The sequence below is a fragment of the Meleagris gallopavo genome, chromosome 17 (genome assembly GCF_905368555.1).
Source record: "Meleagris gallopavo chromosome 17, MGAL_WU_HG_1.1, whole genome shotgun sequence".
NCBI classification, from domain to species: domain Eukaryota; kingdom Metazoa; phylum Chordata; class Aves; order Galliformes; family Phasianidae; genus Meleagris; species Meleagris gallopavo.
The window spans coordinates 12,319,485-12,331,527 of record NC_139420.1 but is presented as its reverse complement, the minus strand read 5'-3'; the positions used below and the strand labels follow the sequence as shown (position 1 = coordinate 12,331,527).

The window sequence follows — 12,043 nt, the reverse complement described above, 5'->3', positions numbered from 1 at the left end:
AGGCATACAGTAGAACAGGTGCTACTGTTGCACAGGTCTTTTCCAAGAGCTGAAAGTGACAGACAGACTTCCTGCATGGCAAACTGGTGTTCAGTTACTAAATTTAAACAGGTAAAAATCCTGTTCCATAAAGTATACAAAAAGAGAATATTTTTATGTATGAAGTTTCACGTTGAAGCTCACACCTGCCTGACCTGGGTGTTTCTGCTACTCACTGTTAGCACATCATGCTCCTAAGACCTCTACTCCTAGAGAGTGCCCAGACAGCTTCGGGACTGCCTTCAGCAACACCAAATACCTGATGGACAGAACGGCTGAGACTCCTTTGGGATCCAGGGAGTGTGTGCACTCAAGCCCTTGGCCATATTCTAAGCCCCGTGTCTTCAGACGTGAGCTGCATAGGCAGGAAATCTGGTCCAAAATGAGCAACAGAACCCCCAACTCTCAGCCCCAATGTGCAGTGCAGATATATTCCCTCTAATCCTCCAAAGAGAAAAACAAACAAGCATACAAATGCCAAAACATTTACTACTCCCCAAATTACTCAGACTACCGCTAATTAGTCTAAATTTACAGCAGCTGCACTACTGGAAGTGAGCTCAGCCGTTAGCCCTGGAAATTACTAGGACATATAACTTTTTACAGTTGGTTTGTTTTTTTTTTTTTTCCCGAACTTATAGAAATCTACAGGAATGTTCCAGCATACTAACTAACTTCATCAGCATTTCTAAGCCTCCTTTATTCTGCACACACTCGGGTAACCATGAAGCTCACAAGCATGAAATCCACAAATGCATTCGCTCTCACAAACTCTTGCACACAGCAAGTTCAGCCATGTATGTCCAGAGAACCACATAGGAGAGGGTGTGGAGCTCCCCAGCCCTATTCCTTACACCTCGTTAATCAGCTCTTACTGATCAACACAGATCAATGCTGAAGGCTTTGGAGGTGTTCGCTGTGTTTGGATTTCATTTCTCCGTTTCCTGGCGGAATTACTGAGCCATGATTTTCGGCATGCGTTGTGCAGGCTGGGTCTCAGCAGAATACAATGCAATGCATTTTCTGGCAGGACAAGCTCTAGATCTGTTTGTCACTGCTCTTCAGAAAGGTGGGAAGTTGTTCTGGGTGATACTAGCCTGGAGCAGTTCAGGCTTGCAGCACCCATTAGGGCTTTACTACCTTCCATCCACCCTTACATCTACGTGGCTCCAAGTGAACTTCTGCTATGAGTAAAATACAGATCCCACATAGCACCAAGCAGCAGATTAGTTTGCTTTGCTGATTCACCAACTGCTGCAAGCTGGCAGAATTTCCTCCTTGGGTAATTCTCATCCATTTAGATCCTCCTTACTGCTCCAGATCCGGAGGTAAGATCATAAACAGTTTATTTGCACCTAAAAATGGATAGTGCAGAAACAGCAGGTAGGCAGACAGGTAGACAGACAGACAGACACGATGATAAGCCATACATCTGGCATGTAAGTATCATGGCAGTGGAATTACCGTTCCCCAGCCAAGTTTCACGCTTTGGGGAGTTGTTTTGACGTGCTGTCAATGCAGCACCAGAATAACCTGATTTATTTCCCCTGTTCTCTTTGAAAACGTCTATTTGGTGCCATTTATTTTGCACTCACTTACTCGCCATCCTATCAGGAGGCGGGAGGTCAGGGGGGTCACTCCTAAGAGAGTATCACGTTCTGCACAGAATAGAGAAAACGCTCTAAGTTAGTGGGAAGGGAAGAATTCATGCTGGGGCCTCCTTTCAGCCTCTGCTCTCCCACAGTGGGCTCGTATACCTCTTCCCTTTCCACATCCTTGCTCTTCCTTTCAAATGGAAAAGCCAGGACCACTTTTGCTGTTATCCCACCAGCAGCAGTGCCCCCCTGCTCAAACAACCTGCTCCGGTCTCGCTTCATTTACGCCTCCTCCAATCCTTGGCTGGGAATTCTCAGGATTCCCACCTCAATCCGTCCTCCCCATGTCACACAATAAAATCCTTCAGGCTTTTCTGTCTTTGCCTATAAAATAGATATGAAGTCCCAAGTGGCGGTAAGTGGAACTGAAGCCGCAGCAGTAAGCAGAAACCTTGCTGGTTTCAGAAGGGATTGGTACAATGGGCTGAGTTGTTTTTAGGCAGAAAGGATATGGTGAATATCTGTATCAGCATACACACCGCTGTAAATCTAGCACTCATGCTTAGTCCGTGTGTCAGCTCTACCCTGGGACAGCAAACCTCACACCCCAGAGCTCACCTCAGCCGAGTGGGAGAGAGTGGGGCAGAGCTGTCTCTGTCCCACAGAAGCACAAAGCTGTTGTGACAGCAGATCCACTGCTGAGACACTTCAAACCCACAAAGCACTGCAGCGAAGTAGACTTGGTGGGATGGCAGCTGAAATGCAATGCATTCCATGACAGACAGCTTCAGAGAGAACACACAGATGGGTACGTGACCTTCTTCTTCTTTTGGAACGTGACGCAAATGGGCAAAGCTGGAAAGGGATGGAAACAAAGCCTGATAGATGGGTCTGCAGCACGAAGAACAGCCCGCCAAAGCAGAGCTCAGGCAACTGTCCAAGCCCACTTGAGTGCCACAGCAGCAGCTCAAACCTGCCCGGTAGCAAGGCAGGATCCCCTCCCACTGAATCTCGCCTGCTTTATCATCACCTCCTGCACACAACCAGCCCTGTGCACTTCTCTCTCGACTGTCACATCAGTCAGGAATACTGCCTACATGTCCTCCAAGTGCAGCCACAGCTCTACCAGGACAATTTTAACCAACGGCTCTTCACCTCGCACCTTTGCTTTGTTTAGTTCATTAGTTGGGGAACATCCATGCTCAGTGCTAGGAAGTGACTGGCCTGGGCATTAGATCATGAAATAACACGAGCTTGGTGTGCAGCTGAGAGCCAGCACTTGACACCTGCCTTCCTCCATCCTCCCAGCCTGGTACTGCTGCTCTCCCCGCTCTGTTCATCACCCTCACACGTGATAGCTCCTGCCTGCCTGCCTGTCCTCATGTTTCCAAACACATGAACCCACTCCACTGCCTTGGTTCTCCACATCGAGCAGCAAGCATTGCGCTCACCACGTTGTGTGTGTATCAGAAATCAGAGCACTGAGAGTGTTACATACAGTCAAGATGAGCACAGGGGCAAAGAACAGACTTTTCACAAAGATCTTTCCCCAGCAGCAGAAGAGGCACCCTCATTGTCTCAAAAAATCATTTTAAAAGAATAATAACAGCAATTAAGAATTCCTATTGGGAATGATAACAGCATCCCAGAAGTAGCGATCAGAGAATCCAGTATCACAATTTAAAGTAATGTAAAAAGAGGCATGATGTCCAAGGGAAAGGAGGGAGATATTCCAGCACACACTGCAGCATTTCCCCCTGGAAATGCAGACAGGTTTGCTTCATTTCCTCTTAAGATTTTGCTGAAATATCAAACAGCGCAAAAGACCTCTATTTGCACTGAGAATATGACTGTTGAGTGCATAAACTCTCTCCACATCGCATTAGGCACATTTCCATTCGCTAACCGGACTCTCTCTGCTCCCATTCCTAGTCTGAAAAAGAGAGAAATCTGAACTGAGGAGCTGGTTCTGACAGTCCTTTATTTGCAAATCTGCTTGTCTTTCGCAGGTGTGTTATCTAGGAAGCTCACCAAATGGGAGCACGGAGCTCTCAATGGTTCTTACATTTGTCTGGAGAGGGGATCTCCCCAGAGCAGGACCAGGGCTTGGCAGGGAGGCACTGCCCTGCTCCCCACTGATGGGCCCTCTTTTCCCTTGCCCACTATTTGGTCTGAGCCTTTCCACACCCTCGCTATTTTAAAATCCAGCTGTTCTCCTGGTCTCTCTGACCCAGACCTGTCTCCTCTTCCACTCCCGGTGCTGGGAAAGGACTGCTTGCTATGTGATCCTATATGACTCTACTACCTGGAAACCAAGCAGGAGGAAGCAGAGCAGCTGGAATTTAGAAGAGCACTCAGCCTACAGGCTGAGAGCAGTGTTGGAGGAGCTCTACAGCAGGAAGGACTGAAAGAGAGGATGGAAACCTTCCACACTGACAGCCACAACATGCTAAACAAATGACAGGCTGCTTGAAATCCCCAAACTGAATAGCTATAGGAGGGCACCTACTAATTAACATTTTATTACCATGTTTTAGTTGCCTCAGATACTTCAGGAGTGTGTGAAGGGATTAGGAAATAATGCTTTCCTTTGTTAACCTTTCTGTCAGCTTTTGCTGCTCTGCCAAGACCTGACATCTTCCAAAACAAACAAAATAAATGAACAAATAAAGACCTCATCAGCCCTGAAATGTACTGAAAAAAGAGTGGTGTGAAAAGACTTGATTGCATCAAACATTGGATCAGTACGAGACAGCATCTCCAGAATTCCCAGTATGGGATCTTTTACAACAGAGACTGACACTGTGGGAGTCAGACAAGACTCCCATGTGCAGTTTGATCTGATTTTCTGCAGCTCAGAGGCTACATGCTGCTTCTTCAGCATGGCAGGGCAGGTAAAACCCAGGAGAGAGAGTAGTGCAATGCAGCTAGCAGCACTCCAGTTGTTTACCTTGGCCCATTTGGGATCCACAGAAGACATCCCGGCAGCCTGAGCCTGGCTTGCTACCTGCTTTTAATCCTTGCTGCCATACGCCAAACCTTAATCTGGGCAGCTAGCACAGCACAGCCTGCTCCCCCAATGGCTTTCCGTGAAAGCGAATACCGCTGTGGGGACACTGCAGCCTCAGGCATGGAAGGAAGCAGTGCTCATGGCTGAGAAGTCACCTCCACAACACCTTCCTGCTACACTGTGGGACTGCGAAGATGCAGCAGAAAGGATGGTCCAAAGGATGACAGTATGGACCAGCTCCTGCCATGACAATACTTTTCTGCCTTCCCACAGGATGCCAATGGCTTCAAGCAACTGGGGCAGCACAAAAGCCACCTCACCCAACAGATTCTGTCCTCATTTTTTATTTTCACTGCAGCCCCATTCCTTGTCAGTTTGCAGAAGGAGAGGGTTCCTGAGCACCCAAACCCCTGAGATCTTTCAAAGAGCTTTCTGTTGCCACCCAAAGTCCCTTCATCGTCCTTAAGACTAACATAAAAGTGGCTGAGGTTAATATCAGAGAAGCCAAAATTTAAACTGAGAATTACACTTTAACCTAAATAAATCATCGCCTATGAGGCCGGGTGGGGAGAGGAGGGAGAAGGCACTGCTGGGACCCCCTGGGACTGGCAGAAGGGTGACACAGGGTGCTGGCACCGTGGATGCCAACCCAGAGGCCTCATCCTGCTGGTTGGTAGAAACCTGGGTGCAGTCCCACTTTGGGGACCTGGCTCCCTTATGGAGAGCCTCTCCCCCCACCCAGGGCCGCTTCCTCTCTCCCTGCGAGAAATGCCCCTCTAATGATTCCCCTGCTCTGCAGTTTGTCAGGCCGTCTGACTTCAAGCCATCCTGCATCTGTTTCGCCTAGAGAGCTGCGCTCGCCTACATTTTAATAAACCCTATAATTTACACATTTCCCTCATACCCTGTAATTTCACCACCCTGAGACACGGCAAAGGGAGAAAGCACAGAGTTGGGAGCGCTCGTAGAAAGTGCTGCCAGAGAATCAGAAATAAGTAGAGGGCTTAAATCTGCAGCAGTAAAATAATCCAGGGGAGGGAGCCAACAATGACTGAAAAATAAACATCTCCCCCTGCGCAGCCGATCCCTCTCCTCGCAGCCAGCCCTGCCAAGAGATCGGGTGCACTGGGAAACGCGCCGGGGGACTGCAGGAAAAAAATGGATGTGGATTATATGGACCCCTTTTATAAGGCAACTGCTAGCAGTAACTATGTTTAAATTTATATGTTCAATAAAGTCTCTTTTTTTCCTTCCCTCCCCAACCCCAAGTGCCAGAAACCATTCGAGGAAACCAACACACGCTTCCCATTTGAAAATGTGTTATTTGACCATTTTTATTCTCTGCTTTTGTTCTCGGGGCAGCAGTCTCTCCAAATGCAAGGGGGGGGCACTCCTGTGCAGAGATCAAAGCAGCTCTGTGTATACACACACTCTCGCAAATTATGTATTTGTGATCAAGTAACGCGGCATCAGGAAAAGCTACAGGGGCATGTGGGAGAGTGAGATATTTACACTGGCCTGGCCAGAGGCAGAGGCATTATTTTAATTGTTTTTCGCCAGTGCCAAGTCATCTGTTCACAAATGCATGTGCGAGCATAAAGATGATGGAGAGACCGTCCTGCAGAGCCAGGAAACGTGGTGCTGACCCCCCAGGACCCCAACATCGCCTACGTGGCCCTGGATCCTGCCGTGTTCCTGACCCCCATATCCCCCACTTTGCTCGTGGCTGGACACATGCAGGCCCCTTTTGCTTCCCTGAGCACAGCTTTATGGCTCACGTAAAGGAGTATATATATTTCCCCTATAAAGGCACTGCTTAACAGAAGAGTCTCAAGCTCTTCAGCAGCGGAGGTGGATTGAAAAAAAAGAAAAAAAGAAAAAAAAAAGTAGTGAAAAAATAAACAAGAGAAAAAAAAAATCTAAATTTTGTTGTGGATTCTATAGATGACAAACGAAACGCTATCCCGCAAATTTTGGGGTGGAGAGCGAGGACCAGGGCATGGGAGCTGCCAGGGATGGGTATTGTGGCAGAAGCCTAGAGACCGAGCCTTGCCCTCCCCCCTCGTGGCCCTCCCACCCGACCCTGGAGGAAAGACCCCCCCCCCCCGGGACCGGAGCCTCTGGGCATCCTTGGGGACGGCCGGGCCGGGCTGGGGGTATGTCCCAGGGCAGAGCTCGTAGAAAGCCGACGAGCTCCGAAGCAGCGGAAAGAGGAGCAAGAGAGAAGCCAAGTCTGGCGGTGTGTTTACGATGTAAAATCATGATAAAACTTACACTGAAAATATTTCAAACCCAAGAAGGGAGTGGGAAGAGAGCTCAAATGGACTTGAAATGTCCTTTGCAGGCGCGTGGCTGCAGGACGGTCGGAGGAGAACGGATAAAAGTACTCCGGGGAGCTGTAAAGCTGGAATTCTCTCCTGCTCGCCAGCACGAAGCCTGGGAGGCGCAAGGCAGCGCGGAACGGCTCCAAAATCGGGCGCAAAGCACGGCGCAGCGCCCTGGAGCTTCGCGCAAAGGTAGGGAAATAGAAGACCCCCCCACCTCGAGTGCGGTGTCCGGGAGCTACGAAGGGGGCTGCAGCCCCGTGCGCCCTTCCTCTGTCCCAAAAGTGCCATCGGCAGCGCGGAGCAGCCCCGGCGGCACTGTGCACACAGCTCGGGCCGGCTGCAGGGCTTCGTCCCCCACCCCGTCCCCCCACTCAATCTGCATTATTATTAGCAGTATTTTATCCTAGGAAAAACAAACGTCTCCCTCCCTTCCCATCACACGCGGGGGGTTGGGGGACGGGGGGGTGGTAGGGGGTGGCAGGCCCAGATAACAAAGCAGCTGGTGTGGAACGAAGTTGTAAGGAAATAATTGATATGTAATAAGGTTGAGTGAATCTATCCCAAAGAAAATATTGCGTAAGCGGTTATGATTAAACATGCCCGGGCGAAAGGCGCTCTCATAAAGGAGTAATGGAGCTAAGGAAACAAATGATCATTGGGAATGTTAAACACAGAGGGGCATTTCATCACACAAACATAAATTCAGCTTGAAAGAGACTTAGGGGGAAAAAGTCCCCCCTCTACCCCCAGGTTGTGCGATGGACGCCGTTTGAAGATGCTGGGAGCCCGCTGCTCGAGGGGGCCGGATCCTGCCCAGGCTTTTCAGAGCCGGAGCAAAACCGATTTTCCCACCCCACAAAGGGCTGTCCCCGCAGCGAGCGCACCCCGGTCTCCTTGTACCCCAAACCCGGGTCCATCCCTGATTTCTGTTAACGAAAGAAAAAATAGAGCGAGATTATCTCGGATAAACGAAGAACAGAGCAAATGAACACCCAGACCCTCCCTTCCTTTTAGCATCGCTCTTCTCTCCCGGGTGAATCCCATTTCTGGACGCTCAGAGGGCGTTTGCACGGTGGGAAAACTGTGCTGCATTAATTCTCGGTCCAAATCTCCGCCACTGGAATTGTTTCGAGCTGGCAGCTGTACAGGCAACAACGTGCTGTTGGCTGAAGCCTCTCAGCCAGCCACAGGAGTCCGGGCTCGGAAATTCGTTAGGAGGGAAATAATTCTGGTTGGGGCGATTTGAGTTCGGGGAAACGGCCCGAGCACGGCCGGTACCGATCCCAGCCGCAAAGCCAGGCGCTGCGGGGGAGAGTTATCGGGTATTTACCCCCATGCAATGAGCAAATCAAAGCTCCGCATTCGCTTTTCCCCTCTCTAAAAAGCGGGGGCAGCTCAGTCGGTCGGGGTTGCAGAACCGGCTCTGTTCCAGCCCGTTTTCGTTTGAACCAGAAATCGGGGAACAGGAGATGGAAAGGTGGGGGGGGGGAGGGAAGGAGGGAGATATTTGTGTAACAACTTGAAATAATTTACCCCAGAAAAAAGAAAAGAAAAAAAAAAAAAAAGAAAGAAAAAGGAAATCTGGGCAAGAGTTTATCAGGCAGTTCTCTTTGCCAGCATGTTTAAAATGTATAAGTAATTTTAAAGTGTGTCTTCACTTAATATATTTTCCCCTTTCTCCTTCAGATGACAAGGAAGAGCAGTGATTGCAAGATGTCTACAGATAGCGCCCTTTAAGAGTTTCCACATTGTATGGTTAGGGGGGGAAAAAAAAGTGTTTGTGGTTCTTAGTGCCTCCCGACAACTTTCCTATCCTCGTCTCGTTTATGGCTCCTATTGTTCGGGCTGCGTACGGCGGCTTTTAGATCGCATTCGTTCTTCCCGACGGAGCGGCACCCCTCAAAACGAGGGAAAAAAATTCCGGGGTGTCTGCGTGTGTTTCATGGGAGAGAAAAGGATTCCTTCTAAACACACAAAGCAGAGAGAAAATACCCCACATCGCTGTTCCAAGCGGCGAATGCAGCTTTACCGACTTCGCATCGGTGGAATTGGCGCATCGGGGGATTGTTTTGGTGGGAGTCAGGGCTGTGTAAGCAGTATCAGCGAGGCTCTTTGTTGGTTTGCTTGTTTCTTTTAACGTTTTAATTGATTTTATTGTATTTTTTCCGCCGGACTGCCACGGCCTCGGTGCTAAAAACCTGAACCGGGATTGCTACGAATTCCGTGACAATGTCGTGTGACAAATGACAGCGGCTCCAGCACGAGAGTAAAATCATCTTTTCCCTTTAGGAGGAAAAAAAAAACATTCAATTTCCCCCTTTTCCAGACAGGCGCATTTTTCCTTTCCCCGTAATTTAAAAGACGGATGCCTCCCGTGCCGGGGAGCTCTCGTATTGCACTTGCAGGAGCGAACCCGCCCGTGCCTTTGGCCAGGAGCGCTGTGAGTGTCCGAGGAGGTTTAGCAGGGCTTTCTCCGGCTCGGGAGGGAAGATGTTTCATTCCTGATTTCCTCCCCGCCGCTTCAAAAGCGCTGTTAGCCGCGAGGCAGCCCCCTCCCAGCCCCTCGCCCACAGTCCTGCTCTCGAATCCAAGCTTTCAAAGCACCTGGAGAGCCGAAGGAGGAGCGGGCCGTTCGTTCCCTTGGCTTCGTAGCCAATGTTGGGTCAGTCCCCACTTGTGCTGCGTTGCTGCGGGATGGGGCAGCTTCACAGAGGGCAGGATGGGGGAACTGGTCTCCGCTCCACGAACAGAACCTCCCAGCCCCGGAGTTCGCAGGGACGAGGGGCGGTTTGCAGAGAACTGTGTGAGGAGACGCGGTCGGCCCCGAACCTTCCGGGGCACCAAACGATCGCAGCGATCGGGTAGCTGAGTTGTGAGACTCTTGGTTAACTTTGGCATCCACTCCTAAAACCAACGCTTAGGAGCTCTAATCCATTTTATCCCGGCTTCAAATGCAGATGTTTGCATTTGAGCCTCATTCAGAACCCCGAGCAGAACTAGCGCTACGTGAGTTTCTACCCCGATGTTAATTCCCCAATCACCGTTTTTATTCCCAATCGACACTGCTCATAAGGAGTTCTAAAGCGTTCTTTCTTCCTCCCTCCCTCCCCCCCCCCCCCACGTAAAGATCTGTCCCAGCCCGACCCACTGCTTTAGGAATTTGAGGATTTGCGAACGGGCGGGCATGCATCACTCGAGCGACGCGAATTTCATCGAAACGCGGTTATTCCGGCAAAAAAGAAAAGGATTTTTAAAATCTTAAAATGGGAGAAAACGGTCCTTGATTCCCTCCCTTGCAGCCTTGTGGACGGACTCTGTCTGGGGGCGGTGGGGCTCACCCCAAACCTCCCAACTCCGCACCCCTCTCTTCACTACCTTCTGTGCTTTGTAGGAACAACGGTTCTCACGATTTCCGAGGTAGAAATGGGAAAAGAAACACGTATTGCTGTTGAGCGATTTTTTGGACATGGCAGCTGCAAATGCTGAGCTGCAGAAAAGAGCCCCGAAAGAGCACTGCTCTGCTCCGGTGCGGCTTTCCCAGTTTTCCAGTAGCGACTGCAGAGCTGGGAGACCCCGACACCACTGGGGCTGAGCACTTTTCTGTCTATTTCCTCCCCTGTTTGCTCCATCTCTGCAGTCATCCTGAGGGAAAAGCAGCCCTGCAGAACTTCGGGACAAGTTCTGATGCACATCGCCCCTAAAGCATCTTAGAAAACACAAGGGACCAAAAAAGTAAAAAAAAATAAGTCCCGAAAATTGGTGCCATCAACAATCAAAGAGTGCCAGATCCTACCGACGGTGCAGGAAAGGGGAGGCGGGGAAGGGGGTGGGTTTTTCTTTGATCAATTCCTAAACAATTCCTATTATTACTTTCTTTGCCAACCAAGGCTGAACACAGGGTCCAAATGGCAAGATTTGCCTTTCAAAGAGTAACATGAAATCAAAACACCTGTTCCACATTAGCCCTCTCCCACTTCCACCTCCCCTGTAAATGAAATCATTTAAATTGGGGGGAAAAAAAAAAAAAGTGTGGGGAGGAATAAGAGAGAATAAGCTTATTGTTTTTTTTATTTGACACAGAGCTGGAGAGCCGGGCATCACTTCAGGTGAATACATGAGTAATAAGGCTTTGGTGAAGTGACAAGATGAATTCTACCACAGCATCTTCAGGCATTTTTGCATGCGAAACCCGAAGGAGACAGGGGCAGCCCCTGCCCTTCTGCCCATTGCAGCCACCTGGAATGTAGCAAGCCCAGAGGCAACCACCAAAAATACACGGCTCCCCCAGCACCCTCCTCACCCTCTCATGGAACCCACGCACCCCTGGCCATGTGCCCACCCCATCGGCTCCACCCCACGCACGTCAGGCCAACCCCACGCGTGCCCCTCTCCCCTCCTCGGGTACCCCCATGCACCCCTGCCCCCACTCACGCCCACCCTACAACCCCAGGTGCAGTCCTACAGCCTGCAATGGGGGGGCCGGGGATCCCTTTTACCTTGGCGGTGGACAGGGTCTCATGGAGGCCGTGGTGCCCCTGGCAGCAGCTGGGTTGACTACCGGCCCTATTTCCGTTTGTAACTACGAAGGGACCCAATGCGTGTCCCAGATAAGGTATCACGGTGTCTCTGCAGTCCACGATCAGCACCTCAGCTCGGGGATCGGAGGCACTGCTGGCAGCCGTGCAGGACAGCGGGGAGATGTCGAGGCATTTCTGGGAATAATCACATCACACAAATGCTTACATTCTGGCTTCCTTTCTCTTTACCCTACCACCAAGTTTGAAGTCACACCTTCTACCGGATTGTTTAAGGTCTCCGGGTTGGAGTGGGGGTGGGTGGCAGTGAAGGAGTGTGCGTGTGTTGGGGGGAGATTGCTGGTTGTTAATCTATAGGGTTCCTCCAGGCCAATAAAACTAGCATGGTCAGAAATTTCTCCCTTTCAATGGAAACGTCTCCCTCTTTCCCCCCCCACCCCCCCACCCCACAACCCCTAACCATTGCTGTTTGTTTTGTGCCTGGACTTCAGGGTCTGCCAGGAGCACTGCTTGGTTGGGAGCCCTGAAACTGCTCAG

At 50.3% G+C, this 12,043-nt stretch overlaps 1 protein-coding gene and 1 long non-coding RNA gene across 3 annotated transcripts in view; one reads left to right on the top strand and one right to left on the bottom strand.

Annotated features, from left to right (window-relative positions):
• The window catches only part of TBX5 (T-box transcription factor 5), a 62,282-nt gene extending 50,596 nt beyond the window's left edge, over positions 1-11,686 (bottom strand). Inside the window, exon 1 of the mRNA XM_085238798.1 lies at positions 11,468-11,686. The gene's annotated coding sequence lies outside the window, so the exon portion shown is untranslated. The remainder of the gene's footprint in view (positions 1-11,467) is intronic.
• Positions 6,756-8,794, top strand: LOC146543208 (uncharacterized). Of its 2 annotated transcripts, none has more exons than XR_014887084.1 (3): positions 6,756-6,896; positions 6,989-7,160; positions 8,658-8,794. It is a non-coding gene; the product is annotated as an uncharacterized LOC146543208 (long non-coding RNA). The 2 variants fall into 2 exon arrangements; XR_014887085.1 differs by having other exon boundaries at positions 6,757-6,883.
• Positions 11,687-12,043: the final 357 nt, after the last annotated feature.